Source organism: Pseudophryne corroboree, chromosome 1, assembly GCF_028390025.1.
Source record: "Pseudophryne corroboree isolate aPseCor3 chromosome 1, aPseCor3.hap2, whole genome shotgun sequence".
NCBI classification, from domain to species: domain Eukaryota; kingdom Metazoa; phylum Chordata; class Amphibia; order Anura; family Myobatrachidae; genus Pseudophryne; species Pseudophryne corroboree.
In genome coordinates, this window is record NC_086444.1 from 280,904,448 (window position 1) to 280,926,796 (window position 22,349).

The 22,349-nt window shown below is 44.4% G+C and overlaps 1 protein-coding gene across 1 annotated transcript in view; it reads right to left on the reverse strand.

Moving 5' to 3' along the window:
- Positions 1-22,349, reverse strand: part of SRRM4 (serine/arginine repetitive matrix 4) — a 209,051-nt gene that overhangs the window by 185,673 nt on the left and 1,029 nt on the right. The gene's annotated exons all lie outside the window — the stretch shown is intronic.

Sequence of the window (22,349 nt, forward strand, 5' to 3'; positions counted from 1 at the left end):
ACAGACACAAGGAAATATGGGAGGAGGGGACACAAATATTACTGTAGTATTCCTGTCCCATATATCTATCTTATACATAGCCAGATTACAGGGGGGATGCAGGGCATACTGTACCCCGGGCCCCCCTCTGTCTGGGGGCCCCCCGGACAGAGAACACTGACTGCACTAGCTTTCCCTCTTATGCAGCAGAAGAACCAGACAGCCAGAATGTGAACAGGACAGTATGTATTGCAGGAAGACACACAGGGATATCAGATTTCATGAACTATCGACGGAGCTTTCCAACCAGAGGATAGGAGGGAGGAGGGTGGAGAAAGCTGTAAGAGACACAGGGTGGGATCCCTGTTTCACTTACAGCTCTCTCCATACCTGAGTGGAAGCCCTGTGTATCTTGTTATCTAATGAGTGTCTAGACACACACACACACACACACACACACACACACACACACACACACACACACACACACACACTGAGAGTCCTCCTGAGTCCTGTCCCAGTGTGTAAGTAGTACACTGCTGCTATTTTTGCATGTGACAAGATAAATTATAGATTTTATTTTTTCTATGTGTATTTTAAGGTTGTTTAAGTTGTCTTTGTTCCACTACAAGAACATTTTATAAAACAGTTGTCTTTCAACTAGGTGGAGCTATAAACAGTACCCAGGTATTATTCAACTATTAGCTTAAATCTAATATACACCATTTGGCTAAATTTAATATACACAATCCATACATCCCAACATGACCAATTCCAGGAGGGACAAAATGTTCTCTAACTGGATTTCCTTCTTAAGTTATGATTGCAGACACCTGTGTTGAAACACCTTTCTTATCAATTAAATAGATTTACATAGGTGACTACAATCATATATTAAGAGGGAAGTCCATGTAAAGAGCATGTTGTCCCTTCTGGAATGGGTCATGTTAGTAGGTATGCGCAATCTTATACACAGCCTCCCCCCCCCCCCCACCCCCTCATTCCACCAGGGCCCCCCTGTCTAAAGTGGCCCGGGCACCCCCAAGACTTAATTCGGCCCTGATTTTATTCCAGTGTTACAACAAGCTATAGCTGGAAACGTGCCAGAAAGGGTGCAAATACCCATGAAGGGTGCCTAATTTTTGCACTCTAAAGACCAAAGGTAATAGGGTTCGGATTTCTAACACTGCTGAGGTACCAGCATGTTAGCAGTCAAATTAAGGCGACAATGTTTAGTAAGGCTTTGCCTTTCTAAGTATTGCTGCTTTCAATTTTACTAATTTGCAGAAATCTCTGCAGTTTCAGAATCCTGCATCCTACAGTATTTCATTTGGCCCTACAGGTTCATTCTTATGGGGTTCTGTGAATGCAGTATTTGTGAATGGATCACTAGGAGGTTCAAACATTCAGTTCTTAAAGTTCTGCCTTCAAATGTGTGATGGCCCTGGATGCTTTTATTGCCCGACATTTGAAATTAGTGCTCTGAGTACAGATAGCACTGTCCTTATAGTGATCACTGCTTTAAATTCCATAAATGGAATGCTCATTTACCAGTGAAAGCAATGCCGGACAACATAAAAGTTATAAACGATAAGGGCTCATGTTAGAAGTATTTCTAGGCATCTATTCATACCACACTACAAGTGGAATGATGATGATACAATGCATATGTTGGTAATCAAAAATTATTACAATAATAATATTAATGATGTTCTGCAGAGATCATTGATGCCTAAACCAAAATATGAATGCCCTTTCACACGTGACCCGGGTCAATCTGATTAGCGGTGTGAATGGGATATTAGTTACTAGACTATGTTTGGCTTCATCCTTGTCAGCTAATACCTATCTTGCTGTATACTGAACCCCTTACTCTGTTTCTGGATTACGCTCTGCCTCATCCTTGTCTGCCAATACCACCTTTCCTGTATACCAGACCTCTGACCTTGCTTTTGGACTAAGTCTTGCATAAACGTTGCCTGCCATAGTCTGCTTAGCTGTATTCAGTTCCTGGATGTCTGACTGCTAACTTGTAGCCACGCCCAGCTTTGCGAGATGTGTACACATTGTGGCATAGCTGGTGCGACTAGTTTGCCTGTGACTTGGACGTGCGTATGCAAGTGCACATCCACAGGAATGAATGGAACGATAACCGGCTACGAATAATCGCAGCATGGCGCGCCATGCAGCAAGCCGCAATGCGGCAAAACTAAACATGGCTACATCTTGCTTCTAGACAGGTGAGCAACATACAGATGTGTCCTCATACATTATTGCTGCAGTCACTTTAAATATCCCCTCTCTGCACACCAGTTCCTCTGCGGCTCTGCTAGAATCAGATGTCTTTTTTACAACATTTTGTCGGAAAATGTGTCTACAGTAAGTCGCAATACAACAGGAGACTATGCTGATTAATCTGATATGTGAACCAAGTATAACTGAGTCTGAATCTATGGGGGTCATTCCGAGTTGTTCACTCGTTGCCGATTTTCGCAACGTAGCGATTAAGGCAAAAATGCGCATGCACATGGTATTTTAGCACAAAACTTAGTAGATTTACTCACGTCCGAACGAAGAATTTTCATCGTTGAAGTGATCGGAGTGTGATTGACAGGAAGTGGGTGTTTCTGTGTGGAAACTGACCGTTTTCTGGGAGTTTGCGGAAAAACGCAGGCGTGCCAGGATAAAACGCAGAAGTGGCTGTAGAAACTGGGGAGTGGCTGGCCGAACGCAGGGCGTGTTTGTGACGTCAAACCGGGAATGAAACAGGCTGAGTTGATCGCAATGTAGGAGTAAGTCTGGAGCTACTCAGAAACTGCTAAGAAATTTCTATTCGCAATTCTGCTAATCTTTCGTTCGTAATTCTGCTAAACTAAGATACACTCCCAGAGGGCGGCGGCCTAGCGTGTGCAATGCTGCTAAAATCTGCTAGCGAGCGAACAACTCGGAATGAGGGCCAATATACGAAAAGATATGCTGCAGCGGCTGCGGCTTTTTCCACACCAAGTTCTGGTGTGCTAAGTATACAGACTAAGTTGCACACAGATATACAAGTGTCACATATAAAATTAATCAGCACAATCTCCTGGTGCATCCTAGTTGTATCCAAGGCATATTTTCAGGTAAAAAGACACTAGAAAGAAACAAAAGAGACGCCTGGCGCACAGGACCTGGCTGCTCACTCTCACCAGGCAACTCGCATCACATGGTGTATTGAGGCTAGTTGTATGAGGACACATCTATACCTTCATCAACTAATACTGTGGTTGCTAACTTTACCCTGGGGACAGCGCTGGGGCAGCTTGTCTGTCCCCAGCGCTGGGTGCGCGGCGGCGGCGGGTGTCCGGTGCAGGGATTACCCTTTTCCCTGCACCGGACCGGAGGCTGCGGAGGGCTTTGAATGTTGGCGCCCTCCGGGAGCCAATCGCGGCTCCCGGAGCGGCAGCCAATCAGAGAGGGACGCGGTGAGCCAATCGGCGCTCGCCGCGTCATAGGCCCCGCCCCCGGCGTCTGACGTCAGACGCCGGGCGGGAGCCGAGGAGTCCGGCGCGCAGGAGCGCGAAGAAGCAGGACGCCGGGAGAAGACGCCGGGCCGCGCCGAAGAGCGGTGAAGAGGTCCTGAGGCCGCGGAAGAGGCCAGAAGACGCCAGGCCCCTTGAAGAAGATGTCCAGCGGCGGCTGGACGCGGAGAAGAGGCGGAGGCGCCGCTGGCCAGGACGGGTCAGCGGCAGAAGAGGGTGCCGGAGACCCCCGGATTAGGTGAGGCCTCAGTGAGGCTATCCTTCCCCCTCCCCTTTTCCTCCCTCGACCACCAGGGTGTTCGGGCATTAGGCCCGTGGGCACAGTCAGGCCCTCCCGGCCTGTGGGCATTCAGTCGGGCCCTCCCGGCCCGTGGCCACAAGTGTGGTCGGCTCTCTGGGTCCAAGGCCACGTGCAGCCGGGGTTCCACCCGGCCCGTGGCCCAAGCACCCAGACCCGACCACATTGATTAGGGGGTTTGGGCATTAGGCCCAAGCCACCTGAAAGCGGCGCAGTAGGCGGGCACTAGGCCCGGGGGGGCAGTTCAGGCAATAGGCCTGTGGGGACATTAGAGGGCATTAGGCCCTAGTGGATTTTGGCCGATTAGGGATATGATAAGGTGACCTTGGGCACAAGGCCCAGGTCACCCAACGGGCAACAAGTTAGGCGGGCGCTAGGCCCGTGGGCGAAATCAGGCCTCCGGCCTGTGTGCAGCTAGGGGGCGCTAGGCCCAGTGAATAAGACCCCCGAGGTGAATAAAGGTGGCACTGGGCGCTAGGCCCAGGCCACCCCGAGGTATTTAGGTAGGCAGGCCTGGGGCCCACATAAGGGAAGGTACAGGAGGTGGGTAGGCCGTGCGGCGCCCACCCCCTTTCCAGCGGGAGGGATTTAAAGGGACAGCACCGTGTGATCTTGTATTCCGATATTGTGATGTATGTTGTTACCGTGCAGGGAAAAGTGTCTGTTTGTTTAAGTTGTGCATAGTTGTGTTGCACCACCCACACGAGCTAGTTTGAGGGCTCTGTTTATGTAGCTAGTGTAGCGGACGCACACTAGGGTAGTTCTTGGCCCTGCACGGCTGTTTCTCTTTGCCTCCTTACAGGGACCTGTAAGTGGAGAAGATCGGAGTGCAAGACTTGTGACGGTGAGTAGCATCCGTGTACGTTTGTCCCTTGTCTGTCCACGAGCGCCGGAGTCGGGATTGCTCACGGACGTGAGAATCCTTTTCATCACACTACGTGCGAGAGCGCGAGTGTGTGAAAGCTGGGTGGCTGAGGCTTTGTGCCAGTGATGACCTTTCACCCAACCGGTGAAGGTCGCGGTCACCCCTGGGGTATCCCCTTTTCCAGTGGAAGAAGGGTCGATACCCCCCTTGAGGTAAACTATTCTCTCCTCAGCTCGGTCGTCGGTCAGCTCCGAGAGGGAATCGCCGTGTCCGGATCCGATTGAAGATTGCCAGGTCCGTTGAAGGTTCCGGTACCTGAAGGTGAGAGAGAGCGGCGCCTGGTGAGTACCGAATCTACACCTGCACGGCAGCAGGCACCACCACACCGCAGCCGCACCTCTCACACTAAGTATACAGACTAAGTTGCACACAGATATACAAGTGTCACATATAAAATTAATCAGCACAGTCTCCTGGTGCATCCTAGTTGTATCCAAGGCATATTTTCAGGTAAAAAGACACCAGAAAGAAACAAAAGAGACGCCTGGCGCACAGGACCTGGCTGCTCACTCTCACCAGGCAACTCGCATCACATGGTGTATTGAGGCTAGTTGAATGAGGACACATCTATACCTTCATCAACTAATACTGTGGTTGCTAACTTTATATTGCCATATATTGAAGCGTGTTTCTATGCACAGACTTAAATATGATACAAGGGTAATGTTACATTGTTATCTGTGACAATTTGTCTTTCCCCATGCTTGTTATGCTGTAATACTGTCCTTGCATCAGATCTGTGCTCCTTACATGGTGTGAGGAATGTGGTTTACACCAGTACCTTGCAATGGATATGGAGAGTGAAAGTTGTGACAGAAAGTGTTAAATGGACAGTGGCACATGCTGTCTCATATACAGAGAGGAGGAAAGCTGGCTTATACAAAAAAAATTAGGATATGAGCGATTTGGGTATCTAACCAAAGCACTGATCTTATTGCTGCTGTTCTTCGTAAATGACTTGTCCATTCATATTACTTGGTGTGGGTGTTTGGTGGTTATACATAATGGGGTAAATGTATGAAGCAGTGATAAGAGTGGAGAAGTGAGCCAGTGGAAAAGTTGCACATGGCAATCAGCTGCTCTGTATACGTTTATAGTATGCAAATTATAAATGTTACGTCAATGCTGATTGGTTGCCATGGGCAACTTCTCCACTGACTCACTACTCCACTCTTATCACTGCTTCATACATTTATCCCCAAATTCCTTAACTGAACTTCTTCTGGACACTTTCTATTGAATCCATCTCTCTCTTTTTTTTTTTTTTTTTAAATACCAAAGTTGCTTTATAAAGTCATTACTGACCACATTGCTCCTAAGGGTAAAAATTATATTTCCCATCGTCATTATCCTGCCTCAATATAATCCAAGCTTTTGATAATACATTCCAATGACTGTAAGATTTTTGTTAACTCCACTTTAGAGTAAAGTATATCCACTGTATTGCCACTAAACCTGACGTACTCTTATACATCAGATATTTTATGTCAATTCAGTAGGGTACAAGTACTTTACAATAGATATGCTGGAAATGTCTATTTTAATAGATTAAAACCAGATCTGTTTCATTATTTGTCCTATCCTCACTCTTATTAATGATAAAAATCGTCATGAAAACTTTAAGTCATTAGATGTGAACCTTTCAACATCGTCAGCAATTTTGTAGTGCACTGTGACCTACACCAGAACACAAAACAGGTCACTGTTGCCAATTTTCAGTGGATATTATTTTAGGCTACAATTCCCCTGATCCTCTTTCCTCCAGTATAAATTGTCTTTATATTTAATAATTCCCTTTCCCTGTAAGGTATCACAGGGTCATGTCAAATTTTGGGACCACCACCACACACGTCATCACAGAATTATCTATACATATAAAAGGCAAATACCACTGACTCATTACAAAATCTCCTGAACCATAAGGACTAAAAAACTTGAAATTAGGACAGTAGCTTGCTCTTGTGACATAGGCACCCACTAAGAAGGGAAATTCCACCCACAAAGAAGTTAAAAGGGGTGAGAAAATTCACCCCTCACAGAGGAGAGTTAAGACAGCCCACCCAGCCATGGCTATAACGAATGCATGGTGCCGGCGGTTCCAAGTCGCAGAGGAGGGAGGGCACAATACTCTGTCCTGGACGTCCTTGCCAGTGGCAGTTGCAGTGCACTCTATTATTCAAATATGGGAGTCACATTAACTGTCACCCCTAAACACTGTCAAATATCGCAAGGAGGTGAAACGATTATGGCCCATGGTGGCAACTGATCCGGAATTACCAGTGTTTCGTCACCAACGGATTATGCCCAGCTTTGTCAGAGGCCGGAGCATTAAAGATATGGTAGTCAAAACTGACATGGCTAAGTTTAAAGTGGCACCTGAGCACTTTTTGAAACGTAAAAACGGCTGTTTCAAGTGCACAGGATGCACGACGTTCTCGCACATGTCAGTGGGAGATCACATCGTACATCCGTGTTCAGGTAAGAAGTTTCCAATCAGATGGCCCCTGACCTGCACCACTAAGTTCGTCATCTATGCGATTATCTGCCCTTGTGGCAGGTACTACATCGGTAAAACCGAGTGTTCTTTCAAAATTAGGATGGCGCAGCACAGGTTGGCAATAAGAAATGCCCTTGCTTCAGGCAATTTTACCTCAAAGGAGGAGCCCTAAGAAAAGCAAGTAGCTAATCAAGGAGACATAGGGTCCTTTGAAATAGAGTCAGCCCAGCAGGGCCGGCTCTACCATTAGGCAGCTTTAGGCGGCTGCCTAGGGGAGCCAGCTCCTGGAGGGCGCCACTGAATTCATCTAGCAAAAAAATTAAGAATGTCTCTGTATGTGGCCTTTTCTTCTTACACTGCACTGGCTGCTGCTGCGGGTCTAATCAGGTGCAGCCACCACTATCAGGCTGTACCACATAGTGCCTCAGCGCTTCCTCTGTGCCGACACGTGTAACATCAGGTCACGTGAAGGCACATAGGAGGCGGATGTAACTAAGGCTCCTGAAGGGTACCCACACAGCTGCTCCTCATAGCCCTGATGCACCTCCTGCAGGAGGGTTGCAGGTTAGGGGGCACCAGATTGAAACTTTGCCTAGGGTGCAGAGAGACCTTGCACAGGGCCTGTGTCCCAGCATTTACAGCACTGAGCAGGGCAGCATCAGAGGTGGGACGGGGAAGAGAAGGAGGCGGATTATTCTCCTCAGCGCCAGCCTTTTGACAGCTTCAATCCAGGGAAGGCTCGCCCAGAGGTGCGGCCTGACAAAGATTGGCAGCGGCAGGTGGAGCATATCCTGTACTAAGTCTAATTAGTTTACCAGGAATTCCTTCAAAATTAAAATTATATGCACATAAATACTTGAAATTCCGTAACAAAGCACAGGTTTTCAGCTAATAATACATATAACAAAAGGACATAGTACAAAATATAGAACAAAGCAAATTTACACTATACACTAAATGGAAAAGTCACACATTGGCAACGATACACATTGGGCCTGATTCTGAGTTTCATATAATGCAAAGCCAATTTCGGATGTAATGAAGTCCGAGTTCGGTGGCTGTGCGGGATGCCGCCTGAACTTTTTTAAAGGGGCAATCAATTACAAGGTATGGTTTAGCCTTGTAAATGATTGCCCCTTTTAAAAAAGTACAAGTTCAGCCAGCATCCCGCACGGACGCCGAAATCAGACTTAATTTCATCCCGCCCCTGGTGCCAATGGATTTTTAATGCAACTATTATATTAACATTTATTTACACAGTGTCACAATTGACTACATACATGCATTCTGAGTCCTAAGCACCTTGCTACTGCAACGCCCCACTCCTCCGTCTGCGAAAGGAGGTGTAAGCATTATTGAGGGGTGTGATTAGGCAGTCAGGGCACGGTTGGCTGGCAAACCGATGGGATGATCTAGGCATTTAGGGTCAATATCCATATCCTGTTTTTTACATTTGTGCTATTGGGGTGTATGCAAATATTATAAGTATTATGAGCTCATGCTAACAGCGGTCAAATATTGTACATGTGTTAAGTACAGTCCTGCATGTGTTTAAGATGTAAGATTTGTACACTGGTCTGTTTTTTGGTAAAAGACACACAGTCTTGTATTCCTTACCATGTATATTAATGGAATGTAAAACTGTGGTGTCTGTATATGTGGCGCTGCCTGTATGACCACATGCCATAGGTATATGAAATGGCTAAACCACAAAGTAAGGCACATATTACATATCAGCATGCTAATACACCCAGTTTATACACTTAGAGACAGAACTGCCTTGAATGTACGAGGGATGTGCAATAAGGGCCCGATTCAGACCTGATTGCTGCTGTGCGTTTTCGCACAGTGGCCGATCATCAAAAGACTGCACATGCGTATGCACCACAATGCACACGTGTGTCGCCAAACAGCGACAAGCTGGTGCAAAAATTTCGATCGCACAGCCATTCACAAGCTGATTGACAGGAAGAAGTCATTTGTGGGTAGTAACTGCCCGTTTTCTGGGAGTGTCAGGAAAAACGCAGACGTTCCCAAGCATTTTCAGGGCGGTTGTGTGACGTCAGCTCCGGACTCAAACAGGCGGTTTGTATCGCACTGTAGGAGTAAGTCCTGGGCTGTGCGCAGACTGCACATAGTGGGAAAATCATTTGATGGTGAGTGAGGTGCGAAAAAAACAGCCACCATCAGCTTGGCCATGCTGCGCTCATGTCAGAACTTCTGTGGTGGTACATCTCCATTTGGGAACCACTGGGCCAACTGTTGTTTGGTCTCGGGGTCGAAACCGTAGATCCAGAATTCATCGCCACTGAGGATTTCCCAGACAGAGTTTGAACAACCGCATGTTGCAGCATGAAGTCACCCAAGCCTCCTTCTGCTCTTGAGTCAGGGGCATCCCGGGGTGCAGAAACCTTTCAAAGGCTGAGCTTTTCGTAGAGTATCAAATGGATGGATCCCAATGAGATGCATATCTCCTTCTCTAACTTGGCTACAATCACCCTGGCGACCTCCTCAACAATGGCCAACCATAGCAACTATGGTGGACACAGGTCAGATGGCTGCTCCTCATCTTCCAGGGACCGTGTACTGCGGAAAACTTCTTCAAACTACTCAAATACAGTGGTTCCTCCCCAACAACAGCTATGTCGGTCAAAACTCTCCATCATGGTTCTCCAGTGGCCTCTGTTGAGGTCCATAAGGAGTTTGTGAAGAAAGTGAATATGCTGACTTCTTCGTGTGCATTGCTGCTTATACTGTATATGGTTGTGTGCCTTGACATTTCACAAGAACTGAAGTCAGATATTACAGTTCACAAGCAGACTTATTTTATGTCAGATTGGGGATGCGGTCAGTTTACCTACAATGAAAATCCCTACAGTCAAACTACCGTCAACCACTGACCAACGGTCAAAATCCCGACATGATCAAAATACCAACATTTAAAATACAGACAAGGTCAAAATACCGACATTTAAAATGTCGACATGTCAAAAAGTCGACATGAGTTTTTAATGATTTTTTTAATTGTAACCGATTTGTTCATACTTTACCATCCCAGTGGACCTGGAGTGGGAATATAATAGTGCCCGAAGCATGGCGAGCGCAGCGGTACACTTATACCGTGTCCATGTCAACCTATGTCGACATACACACCAAAAACAATGAAAACCGTATATCGACTTTTTGACCTGTCGACATTTTAAATGTCTGTATTTTTGACCTTGTCAGTATTTTAAAAGTCGGGATTTTTATCTTGTCGGGATTTTGACCTTGTCGGGATTTTGACCGTCTGTCAATTGTTGTTGGGATTTCGACCGTCGGGATTTTGATTGTAGGTATTTCATACTAAACCCTCAGATTGTGTCTGCTCTACCTATACACTGCACATCTGGAAACGTACTGCACACCCCTTTCATTTCATAAAAAGAAATTATGTTATATAAAACATACAATGTCATTTCAAGGTCTAAGTGCAGAAAAAAGGTTACATGTTTACAACTCCACAAATTATATGAAGCTTGGTGCATAAGGAGAACATCCGGATTTCTAGAACACAAAGATAAGCTTAGTACATAGACCCGAGAGAGACTGATTTCTAGAACAAAAAGATCTCTAGTTGGAACCTAAGTCACCTGTAAGTTCTAAGCATTACTGATTGTATCCTTGGCCAACACAGCACACACAAAGTGAATGGCTAGAAATGAGGCTTTCACCTGACTACTAGCAATCATGTAAAAAAAATCAACTAAATGTTTATTCTTCTGGACAAAATAATGGTGTATGCTTTCAAACCTAATGCATATTGGCCAATAGCACTGATTAGTCCCTATTATATACCCAATTTGATATTGGACATAGACCGAGTTGTTCAGCTATCAATAACCAAATTTGAACACGTGTGACTGGCTTATTGTTGTACAGTTGTTTTAATTGGATTTGCATTGATATATGTCACAAACCTGTAGACATTGATGGGAAATAGCCGATGATTAAGCAAAAGTGAGGGATTTGCAGGTCACAGACTGCTCATGGGCTGTTTGATGGCTAGTGAGTTATTGAATGGCTGATCCCAAGACAAGAAGCAAATGTTTGAACTATTCATAATATTAAGATCATATTAAGATCAATATGGACTGTACCAAAGTTACTCATTGACATATAGAAGATATAGGAAAGTATTTGCCCTATTTCAATATGGACTGCTTACTGTATTTTTCAGTATTTAATTACTTTGTCATTTTAATCCAAGGAAATCTCCTTGTATCCGGAATTGAAATTCTCCCAACCTTCCAGCGCTGCCTCTCACCTATTTGTTTGTTTATAGCCTGCCTGTCTATTTCTTATCTCTCATTCACTCTTGCTCCTAATTTCAGTCTTTGACTGACAAACACATCTTGCATTATTTTCCCAATTTCTCATCCTTTTACTGTGTAGTGTGTCTCCCACACGCTCATTTTATCTGTCATTTCCCTTCTCAATGTGTCTGCTTGTTTTATATATTTTGTCTATTTGTTGTCAGAAAAAGAACGGGACTGAATTTATTATTTATATATTAACTCCCTAAAGGAATCACTAATTTATTTCTATCTGTTAGAGATATTCAGACGTGAGAAGTACACAATGTTAAAAAAGAAGGAACACAGTCAGTTGGTCACAGCTTAAAGACACCCCCCCCCTACAAAAAAAATGCTAATAGAAAACTATGACGTAGTATAACGTAGCCCATGATACATAACGATTCATATTCAGATATACTGAGTAGATAGGGTGGATGTGTGCACTACATTAGCTCTATCAAGTATTGGGTGAACACATTCAGACACTGTAATTGTGCCCAAGGAATGAGAACACCGTTCTGTTGTCAGCCTTCCTTTGGGCAGCTGTGCAATGTTTTATTGTCATTGGGGCTGGTTCTGAGTTGCATGGATCTCTTGCATGCGCAGATGGCAACTTAGGCATATTTGCTTATGTCTGTCCTATTCTGGGTCAACCGGATCTTTTAACGGACTTGTTTTTCGGTGAAATGGGCGTTTTGTGAAAATGTAGTGACAATATAATCGAGTTCGTCTGTTTTATGGGAGTGTCATGGGAGCGTCATGGGTGTGTGTAGCTTGAGTTCCATGCTATTCTGTGTATGTAGAAGGGAGGAATGTTTCAGACAGTCCTCTTGTACCTTGCATGGGGCTGGTGATAGGGCCAATAATCATATGATGACTATTGTGACAAACACCAGTGGATGGCGCAGCCACCCACTTCCTCACATAAGTATAAGGTAGTAAATCAGGCTTACACTCCATCACGCAAATACAGCCACTTTGCGTCCGACAGGAGTAGAAATTGCACACACTGTCCTGTACTTAGCTGTACACATAGGGACCCCTGACCTCATGACCATAGAAAGAAACAGCTTTTCTGCTTGTTTAATATTCCATGTCCTAAAATGTTTGCAGCATGTTTGTTTATTACTAGAATACTTGCTACTCAGTTTGACATACACTTGTATCAAAATCAGAGTTGTAGTTCCACCTTGGATCATGGACATGGAATGGTCATGACATTCTAACCAGCAGAGAATTGAGCAACTGCATCTTTGTATGACTTCCACCTAAAATGTCCCGTTACAATCATTTCTGAGATACAGCTGTTGACTTCAGCCTCTTCCTTACCTCACTGCAGTTGGCTTTCTGAAATGATATGTTAATACAACCAGTTACAAAGCAGTGATGAAGTGGGCAATTCTATCAAGGAACGACTGGCATGAAAGTCAGGAAGTCCAGCAGCAGAGTGAACATTACTTTTCCTCTAGCAGTACAGTCGCACTAAATAAGATATGCATGCAGAGACACTGGCCCTGGTGCTGAATTGTATGCCTGCCAGTTTGCGGAATGTCAAATCTGCAAATTTGCACTGTGTGTGTTTTTGTAATTGTGAGCAGATGCAGACTCACAGAGACATATATACGTCAGTAGTAAAATCGGGGCAGTACGGATGGTGTAATGGTTAGCATTACTGCCTCACAGCACTGAGGTCCTGATTCCCACCATGGCCCTAACTGTGTGGAGTTTGTATATTCTCCCTGTACTTGCGTGGGTTTCCTCTGGGTATTCCGGTTTCCTCCCACAATCCAAAAATATACTGATAGGTTAATTGGCTCCCAACAAAATTACCCTAGCGTGAATGTGTCTGTGTGTACATGTGATAGGGAATATAGATTGTAAGCTCCACTGGGGCAGGGACTGATGTGAATGGGGAAATATTCTCTGTAAAGTGCTGCAGAATATGTGTGTGCTATATAAATAACTGGTAATAAATAAATAATAAATAAATAAATCAACTGTGATTGCCTAAGAGCTAGTGCAAATGATGGTTATGAGCCCTAGCTAGTCACTTCTGATTGGCGGATTGTGAATTCACCTCTGTAGCCCATAGGTGCTTTCTTCATTGGTGTGGGTGTATTTTAAAAATGTCTTTTTTTTTCTACTTTCATTTTTACATGATAATGAATGTTATGAGCAGTGTGGTTGGTGTAGTGGATAGCATTACTGCCTCCCAGCACTCATGTCTTGGGTTCGATTCCCCCCCAGGTTCTATCTGTATGAAGTTTGTATACTCTCTCAATAAACATTTATTGCACTTACTGTCGTACTCCTGGCACGCACCTAGCATTGCGCACACCTCAGCATATAAGCGCCTATAAGCTATTTTTGGACATATATATGACAAACTCAGCATCAGCCCCACCAGCTGCGGAGAACCCAGGACTCGGTATTAGGCTTCCCTCTCCTAAACCCTCCCCCAGATTTTTATTGGCTAATTTCACAGGAGTCTTGGGGCAGCTTTAAGAGTCCTGGGTTCTGCGCGACAGCTGTGGTATACAGCACCGCTGCCGATCAGGACACACACCAGCACATATATTACATACATCTACACACATATGTTTATATGTGCTTAACGTTCCCCTCATCGCACAAGTTAGTCCGTGCTGCAGCACACCGCTGAGCCCCACTATGGGGGGAATTCAATTAGACACGTTAATTTAACAGGTATGAAAAAGGGTGGTAGCCTCAGGCTTTAATGCACTAAATTCAATTAGAGCTTCCTTTTCATGCCTGTTAAATGAACTGTTTTCAGGCGTTAACACAACACATACAATCAGGGATAAGTTCCCAGACCTATGTGTTAACAGGTTCACACCACCCAAAAACAGGCAATTTATCTGGGATTTCCTGTAGTTTCCTATTGTGAAATTCAAAATAACATTTCTCTATCGTCCTAGTGGATGCTGGGGTTCCTGAAAGGACCATGGGGAATAGCGGCTCCGCAGGAGACAGGGCACAAAAAGTAAAGCTTTTTCCGATCAGGTGGTGTGCACTGGCTCCTCCCCCTATGACCCTCCTCCAGACTCCAGTTAGATTTTTGTGCCCGGCCGAGAAGGGTGCAATCTAGGTGGCTCTCCTAAAGAGCTGCTTAGAAAAAGTTTAGCTAGGTTTTTTATTTTACAGTGATTCCTGCTGGCAACAGGATCACTGCAGCGAGGGACTGAGGGGAGAAGGAGTCAACTCACCTGCGTGCAGGATGGATTGGCTTCTTGGCTACTGGACATCAAGCTCCAGAGGGACGATCACGGGTACAGCCTGGATGGTCACCGGAGCCACGCCGCCGGCCCCCTTGCAGATGCTGAAGACAGAAGAGGTCCAGAATCGGCGGCTGAAGACTCCTGCAGTCTTCAAAAGGTAGCGCACAGCACTGCAGCTGTGCGCCATTTTCCTCTCAGCACACTTCACACGGCAGTCACTGAGGGTGCAGGGCGCTGGGAGGGGGGCGCCCTGGGAGGCAAAATGATTACCTATAAAGGCTAAAAATACCTCACATATAGCCCTAGAGGCTATATGGAGATATTTAACCCCTGCCTAATTTCTCTAAATAGCGGGAGACGAGCCCGCCAGAAAAGGGGCGGGGCCTATCTCCTCAGCACACGGCGCCATTTCCTCTCACAGTTCCGCTGGTCAGGACGGCTCCCAAGTCTCTCCCCTGCACTGCACTACAGAAACAGGGTAAAACAGAGAGGGGGGGGCACATTTATGGCGATAATTTGATATAACAAAGCAGCTATAAGGGAGCACTTATTATAAGGCTATCCCTGATATATATATAGCGCTTTTGGTGTGTGCTGGCAAACTCTCCCTCTGTCTCCCCAAAGGGCTAGTGGGTCCTGTCTTCGTTAGGAGCATTCCCTGTGTGTCTGCTGTGTGTCGGTACGTGTGTGTCGACATGTATGAGGACGATATTGGTGTGGAGGCGGAGCAATTGCCAAATATGAGGATGTCACCCCCTAGGGAGTCGACACCGGAATGGATGCCTTTATTTATGGAACTACGGGATAGTGTCAACACGCTAAAGCAGTCGTTTGACGACATGAGGCGGCCGGACAATCAATTAGTGCCTGTCCAGGCGACTCAAACACCGTCAGGGGCTGTGAAACGCCCTTTGCCTCAGTCGGTCGACACAGACCCAGACACAGGCGATGACTCCAGTGGTGACGGTGACGAATCAACCGTATTTTCCAGTAGGGCCACACGTTATATGATTTTGGCAATGAAGGAGGCGTTACATTTAGCTGATACTACAGGTACCACTAAACAGGGTATTATGTGGGGTATGAAAAAACTACCTATAGTTTTTCCTGAATCAGAAGAATTAAATGACGTGTGTAATGAAGCGTGGGTTGCCCCTGATAAAAAACTGATAATTTCAAAGAAATTATTGGCATTATACCCTTTCCCGCCAGAGGTTAGGGAGCGCTGGGAAACACCTCCTAGGGTGGACAAGGCGCTAACACGCTTATCTAAACAAGTGGCGTTACCCTCTCCTGAGACGGCCGCACTTAAAGATCCATCAGATAGGAGGATGGAAAATATCCAAAAAAGTATATACACACATGCAGGTGTTATACTACGACCAGCTGTAGCGACTGCCTGGATGGGCAGTGCTGGGGTAGTTTGGTCAGAGTCCCTGATTGAAAATATTGATACCCTGGACAGGGACAATATTTTACTGTCGTTAGAACAAATAAAGGATGCATTTCTTTATATGCGTGATGCACAGAGGGATATCTGCACACTGGCATCACGGGTAAGTGCTATGTCCATTTCGGCCAGAAGAGCTTTATGGACGCGACAGTGGTCAGGTGATGCGGATTCAAAACGGCATATGGAAGTTTTGCCGTATAAAGGGGAGGAGTTATTTGGAGTCGGTCTATCAGATTTGGTGGCCACGGCTACAGCCGGGAAATCCACCTTTCTACCTCAAGTCACTCCCCCACAGAAAAAGGCACCGACTTTTCAACCGCAGCCCTTTCGTTCCTTTAAAAATAAGAGAGCAAAGGGCTATTCATATCTGCCACGAGGCAAAGGTCGAGGGAAGAGACAGCAACACGCAGCTCCTTCCCAGGAACAGAAGCCCTCCCCGGCTTCTACAAAAGCCTCAGCATGACGCTGGGGCTCCTCAAGCGGACTCGGGGATGGTGGGCGGTCGTCTCAAAAATTACAGCGCACAGTGGGCTCACTCGCAGGTAGATCCCTGGATCCTGCAGATAATATCTCAAGGGTACAGGTTGGAATTAGAGACGGATCCACCTCGCCGTTTCCTGAAGTCTGCTTTACCAACGTCCCCCTCCGAAAGGGAGACGGTTTTGGAAGCCATTCACAAGCTGTACTCTCAGCAGGTGATAGTCAAGGTACCTCTTCTACAACAAGGGAAGGGGTATTATTCCACTCTTTTTGTGGTACCGAAGCCGGATGGCTCGGTAAGGCCTATTCTAAATCTGAAGTCCTTGAACCTGTACATAAAGAAGTTCAAGTTCAAAATGGAGTCACTCAGAGCAGTGATAGCGAACCTGGAAGAGGGGGACTTTATGGTATCCTTGGACATCAAGGATGCGTATCTCCACGTTCCAATTTACCCCTCACACCAGGGGTACCTCAGGTTCGTTGTACAAAACTGTCACTATCAGTTTCAGACGCTGCCGTTCGGATTGTCCACGGCACCTCGGATCTTTACAAAGGTAATGGCCGAGATGATGATTCTTCTTCGAAGAAAAGGCGTATTAATTATCCCATACTTGGACGATCTCCTAATAAGGGCGAGGTCCAGAGAACAGCTAGAGATGGGATTAGCACTGTCTCAAGAAGTGCTAAAACAGCACGGGTGGATTCTGAATATTCCAAAATCCCAGTTAATGCCGACAACTCGTCTGCTGTTCCTAGGGATGATTCTGGACACGGTTCAGAAAAAGGTTTTTCTCCCGGAGGAAAAAGCCAAGGAGTTATCCGAGCTTGTCAGGAACCTCCTAAAACCAGGAAAGGTGTCTGTACATCAATGCACAAGAGTCCTGGGAAAAATGGTAGCTTCTTACGAAGCAATTCCATTCGGCAGATTCCACGCAAGAATTTTCCAAAGGGATCTGTTGGACAAATGGTCAGGGTCGCATCTTCAGATGCACCTACGGATAACCCTGTCTCCAAGGACAAGGGTGTCTCTTCTGTGGTGGTTGCAGAGTCCTCATCTATTGGAGGGCCGCAGATTCGGCATACAGGATTGGATCCTGGTGACCACGGACGCCAGCCTGAGAGGCTGGGGAGCAGTCACACAAGGAAGAAACTTCCAGGGAGTATGGACGAGCCTGGAAACGTCTCTTCACATAAACATTCTGGAACTAAGAGCAATATACAATGCTCTAAGCCACATGCTTCTAGCCCTGGCTTCTGCCAGGAGAGTGTCAGAATTGGCAGCTTTATCTTACAAAAGCCCATATCTGATTTTCCATTCGGACAGGGCAGAACTGCGGACTCGTCCGCATTTTCTCCCTAAGGTGGTGTCAGCATTTCATCTGAACCAGCCTATTGTAGTGCCTGCGGCTACAAGTGACTTGGAGGACTCCAAGTTACTGGACGTTGTCAGAGCATTAAAAATATATATTGCAAGAACAGCTGGAGTCAGAAAATCTGACTCGTTGTTTATATTGTATGCACCCAACAAGATGGGTGCTCCTGCGTCTAAGCAGACGATTGCTCGTTGGATCTGTAGCACAATCCAACTGGCACATTCTGTGGCAGGCCTGCCACAGCCTAAATCTGTAAAGGCCCACTCCACAAGGAAGGTGGGCTCATCTTGGGCGGCTGCCCGAGGGGTCTCGGCATTACAACTTTGCCGAGCAGCTACGTGGTCAGGGGAGAACACGTTTGTAAAATTTTACAAATTTGATACTCTGGCTAAGGAGGACCTGGAGTTCTCTCATTCGGTGCTGCAGAGTCATCCGCACTCTCCCGCCCGTTTGGGAGCTTTGGTATAATCCCCATGGTCCTTTCAGGAACCCCAGCATCCACTAGGACGATAGAGAAAATAAGATTTTACTTACCGATAAATCTATTTCTCGGAGTCCGTAGTGGATGCTGGGCGCCCATCCCAAGTGCGGATTATCTGCATAAATTGTACATAGTTATTGTTAACTTATTCGGGTTATTGTTGTAGGAAGCCATCTTTCAGAGGCTCCGCTGTTATCATACTGTTAACTGGATTTAGATCACAAGTTGTACGGTGTGATTGGTGTGGCTGGTATGAGTCTTACCCGGGATTCAAAATCCTCCCTTATTGTGTACGCTCGTCCGGGCACAGTACCTAACTGGAGTCTGGAGGAGGGTCATAGGGGGAGGAGCCAGTGCACACCACCTGATCGGAAAAAGCTTTACTTTTTGTGCCCTGTCTCCTGCGGAGCCGCTATTCCCCATGGTCCTTTCAGGAACCCCAGCATCCACTACGGACTCCGAGAAATAGATTTATCGGTAAGTAAAATCTTATTATTAAAGTAAATTGTGTTTATATGTCATCCGTGGGTTCAGTTGTACTGTGAAGAACATGATTTGCTTCTGATTCTCCACAGACTTTATGATGGGAAGCCACAAGCACTGTTTTATTCCTATTACATTGACCATAAATATTTTTAATTGGTCCTGGACCACTAACCCAGGGCACCCCGGCGCCCAATTTGGAAACCACTGTTTTATGGTAGTAGCATAAAATGAATATAAAGTAGGTGCAAATCTCTATACAGTATTCTGGTTACTGAAGACACAAGTGTTTAAGTGTCAGTATACTCTTAACACCTAATGCAATCTATTTATCTTTAAGTCTGGTGAAAGTACACAGTAAGAAATCCACCTCACTATTGATATAATATTAAATAGCCAGGTTGAGAGCCCCATTTGTTAGCTAAATTCTATTTTATTTTTGTTTGCTTCTGTAGTTCTCACCCATTTTTTAATATTGCAAATTGCTTGTGTTTTACTTAACTCTGATGTTGCTTATTGCCCAACAGAATAACTTCAACTTCAAAAATGAGACTTCCTTATTTTCTAGTGTACAGTATTGCAATATCACTATAATAGGTTTTTTACACAAAGAAATAGTTAAACATAATATAACAGTTATCTTAGTCAAATCAGTTCCAGTTTTCCCTATTAATCCAAGTTCACCAGCATTCTGAATTATTGGAAGATGAGCATTGAGTCAATTATATCCAGTGGTGAAACTAGAATTGCCTTGGGTAAATCAGTGCATATGAAAGCCAGAGATAAAGGGACATTTGTGGTCATGACTTCTAGAAAGTGTATTCTTGTTTGGCATAATCTAGAAACACTGTGTCCTCTAACGCTGCTCCGTCCTAACATTGCCAAGTACTATACTTGATTTACTGGAGCGTAGATGTGTCTTTTCCATTTCTCGGGTCATCTTGTGCTAAGATTACAGAACTGAAAGCTATTGTAGAAGTTTGAAAGACCTTTTCACAAATATTTTTTTTTTCAGTGACCGCTTTTACCTCCAGAAAAACAGTTCTGATGAGATTTCCACAGGTAGTGTGAATAAAATGCACAGCCGCAGAACATTCAATTACTTTGCTTACAGTAATAACCTCCTAAGTTTCTTATTTTAGGATTTTCTTAAGAATGTAACATAGAATTTAAACCACTGGCAGCTAAAAATATTGAAAATATATTAATATATGCATGACAATGAGTGTGAAGCAGTTTTTCATGTACGCCTATCTGTAAAGGCTATATTTAAACAGAATTGCATTTCCAGCAGTGCTTCAGAAACATTATTATTGTTTTAATATTCTGACCAATTATCCCATACTGTGCTAATGATTGTTATTGCCAGAGTGTATTATAATGCTAAAGCCTAGGAGATTTCTATCCAGTGAAAGACAATAATTAATGGTAAGGTTCTGTACTATGATAGACATTAAAAAAATACTGTACATGTTAAGAATATGTTTATTTTCTAGCGAAAGGGAACATTTTACTTTCGTTTCCATAGACATGGGCATATGTTTAGTATGCCTGTGGTATACAGTGAATTTTCCTGGCAGAAGATAAGCTTTTTCAGCGTATAGCACCCTTTAGCTTAAGTCATTATGGGACAAACATCTTGTCAATTGGGTGCCAGCCAACTGCAAAATCTATAGAGCTATCTAATCAGCAGTGTAATCACATAGAAGAATGTTCAAGACTTACTGGAAGAAAAGTATATAATTACATTTTTCAATGTGAAGAGAAAAAAAGAGGTCATCCAATATCACTTCACAGTCACTGCTGGTGGGTGCCCAAATCGCTGGGTTGAACAGTAATTTGTCATTCCCCAAAGTAGTAAAATTGGGAATATTTGTACTTTTCACCTATTTTAGCAGATTCATTGAATACTTCCCATATACTGCTGCAGTTGTAATTTCATTCAGACAGGATCAGATGTTTTTATTACCAGTTCTCTACTGCTGTATAGTTTTCTATTGCTTGGCAACATTACATAATGATAGATTTGTTGAGTTGACTAGGGGATGAGTAAGAATCTATGGAATTAGCCCTGTCAAACTACATTTCCCCTGTTAAAGTAACTTTTATCCACCATTCCCAAAGTGTTTTGATTCGCAATATATTTGTTAACAATAAAACATAAAGGCATAGAACAGTTATTTTGTATAACTGAGCCTATAACCACTGTTTCACAATTAAAAAGAAAGTAAAAAACAAAAGAAGATATATGGAAGTAAAATAAGATCACATATATTAGATGTGATTGGGGAGGTCCTATATGGTCCTAAGTACTTCTGAAGCTACATTTTAAGCGAAATGTGTTAAAATGTATTTCTACTCCATGTGGTTGTTAAAGGCTTGACAACATGCTCCTTGCTGCAATTGTAGCAAAATCCCTATTAATCCCCACTGCTGGTGTCTGTACATTAATGATGTACAGTAGTATTGTGTACAAACATACACATGAACTATAATATACACACATCATCTCCAACCCACAATATTCTATCTCTTTCTCACCACCCCATGACTTTATATTTAATTGTTCTGCTTCCATTATAAATGAATTTCACTGAACCTACTAATTGTAAATATTTTCATAGCATTTATAATGTGGTTTATGTTTCATTACACATTTCACATACTCATTTTCCTGATTTACTTGGTGGAGGAGAGTGCACCAAAATATAACTGCCTGCTTCATTGCAAATGCAAACACAAAAGAAAGTAATGAGCTCTGAGCAAAGAAACACTTACATTTGGTTTAAATAATTAATTTTCTTTCCAATACGCTAAGTCAGTGGCACAGCCGCAGCTGCACCAGCGCGCATATGGTAGGCAACCAGCTACAGTACATGGAATGCAATTCTGGCACCATCTCAGTAAAAAGAAGCAGAAATTCAGCACATTGAATGCAAGATCAATAAAAGCTGCATTATGTTTGCTTAAGTGAAAATGTCCACAATGTATAACCCCAGATAATGTGATTACTCTGTCCCGATTACACAGCATGGAGGAAATCTGCGAATTGTACATAAATATCAAACATATCGTCGCAATACACAGTATTCAAGATGTAATAAATAGGAAACCATTCTCCTGATATGGGGTGCTGGAGCAGCACCTGTCACTGAGCACGTTTTGCCGCTGTATTAAAGGAGCTGCTGAGGTCCCCATATACACAATGAAGTGACTTATTAGCGACATACAGTGCTGTACAGGGCAGATGTATAATATACCGTTGTCCTATTATTTCTCCGAG